Source organism: Poromitra crassiceps (assembly GCF_964638095.1).
Source record: "Poromitra crassiceps genome assembly, chromosome: 5".
In the NCBI taxonomy this organism is placed as follows: Eukaryota; Metazoa; Chordata; class Actinopteri; order Beryciformes; family Melamphaidae; genus Poromitra; species Poromitra crassiceps.
In genome coordinates, this window is record NC_139642.1 from 29,012,420 (window position 1) to 29,014,447 (window position 2,028).

Consider the following 2,028-nt stretch of genomic DNA (forward strand, 5'->3'; position numbering starts at 1 on the left):
TAACTAAATGATGGTTTATGAATCTAATATCGTCCTCTACTAAATTCGGCATAAACCTGATACAGGAAGCAGCACTTTATTTCAATAAAATCTCAACTTTAAAATCGGCTCACACAGTGATTGCTGCCGCCCACCACGGCGCATTTCAGTGGAGGAAGAGCACGGGGACACACCACACGAACCTAAAAGTTGTAACGTTAACGTTATTTATTTCTTAAATAATCGCTGCTTGGGAGATTGGGTCTATGTCGAATTGAAGAGTCGATCATGTATATTCGTTAAAGTTGTTTTACGTTAGGTTCTACCGGGTGAACATTTGCCGATAAGAAAGGCAACATTAAATTGACAGATTGTTGAATGGAGTTTGACGTGATGTTGTCACCACACGACAGCGAACGGTACGCTACTTTGGGCTCAAAACAATAGCGAAAAAGCAACACATGAATAGTGGAGGGACTTGACTTACCTTAACTCACTCTCTGGCTTTAAGTTGTTCAACGGGCCTGATGTTATACCGAACGAACAGCCAGCTGAAAGTTGATAACACTGCGACTGTCTTCAAGGGTGAGTAAAAAAAAATGGTGTAAGAAAAAACAAAATCTGCGTGACACATGTAGCCCTCGCCCGGCTGTCTTCACAGGACACTGGCCCTGGCAGGTGGACAGTCAGTCAGTCAGTTCAGGACCATGGTCAGGACAGAGGACAGGAGCGCTGCCTGCTTCCTGTTTGTTCCAGAAGGTGAACACCTCGGCTTGCTTCTCTCTCCTCCTCAGATCTCTCTGCTCCCCTCCTCCCTCCGTCACACCGTCGAGTCAGCCACAATCACACAACAATACAGCTTCCGCTCACATTCTTCAAAATAAAATCCCCAGTAGCCCATGTTGCAGAATTTGCAGTTATCTTTTATTGATATGATAGAGTAAGAAATGGGGGCATTGTAAGGAGGAAAAAGCAAAAATGTGGCACAAGGAAGCTCAGCAGGCCAAACGTGAATCAGAAAAGAAGGAGCTTCTTGGATACTTATACTACTATAAGTATCCAAGAAGCTCCTTTTTTCTCTTTTCTGATTCACTTTTGACATGGTAAGGAGGAAAGTGAGGGTAAAATTAAATTTTATTAATTCACCCCAAAGGGGTAAATTCCCTTGTCGGCTCTGTTTGGGGTGCAGCAGGTTCAGCAGCTTGTGTGAAGAGGCTGGTGACCCTTCTTGGCATTCATTCCATTTTGGGTGTCAACCCATTCTGCAGCCCACATAAGGATTTAGCCCCATAACGTGACGCTGCTACTGTACTCCGAGATATTCTCATACAGCAGTCAGCGTCACACAGCGTTCGAATCCTCAATAGATGGAAAACGCTGTTAAAAAAGCTCTCCTACCCGTATCCGACCTCCGATTGCAGATCCGAAGATATGATAGTCCGCCTAGTGAAGCCAGTAATTTAGCCGGCGCTGTTAAAATGATACTGCTTGCATGAAACAAACCGTTTAGAAGCAGTCTTTGCACAGCCTGTGCCGTATTGAGGACAGGAGAAGCTTCCTAGTGCCGACAGGAACCTTGGGAGTTTGAGTATTTCATGACATGTTTTGCTTCCCAGGTGCGCTGGATTTGCGTAGATCACTGACAGCCGCCGTCTCCGTGTGACTGCATGTGTTGTTTGCTCGCCGCGTGCAAGCGGTGCACCATGATAGTGAGATCAAACACACCCTGCTGTAAGTAAATTCAGCGCAGGCTGTGCAAAGACTGCTTCTAAACGGTTGTTTAACACAAGCAGTATCATTTTAACAGCGCCGGCTAAATTACTGGCTTCACTAGGCGGACGATCATATCTTCGGATCTGCAATCGGAGGTCGGATACGGGTAGGAGAGCTTTTTTAACAGCGTTTTCCATCTATTGAGGATTCGAACGCTGTGTGACGCTGACTGCTGTACGAGAATATCTCGGAGTACAGTAGCAGCGTCACGTTATGGGGCTACTGTAATTAGGAGTGAGTATGCCTATTATGCTAGGATCTCCACTGTGATTACTT

At 45.6% G+C, this 2,028-nt stretch overlaps 1 protein-coding gene across 2 annotated transcripts in view; it reads right to left on the reverse strand.

Moving 5' to 3' along the window:
• Positions 1 to 710, reverse strand: part of pik3cb (phosphatidylinositol-4,5-bisphosphate 3-kinase, catalytic subunit beta) — an 86,436-nt gene extending 85,726 nt beyond the window's left edge. For both annotated transcript variants that reach the window (XM_083637911.1, XM_083637910.1), the window contains exon 1: positions 467 to 710. The gene's annotated coding sequence lies outside the window, so the exon portion shown is untranslated. The remainder of the gene's footprint in view (positions 1 to 466) is intronic.
• Between the last annotated feature and the right edge of the window lie 1,318 nt (positions 711 to 2,028).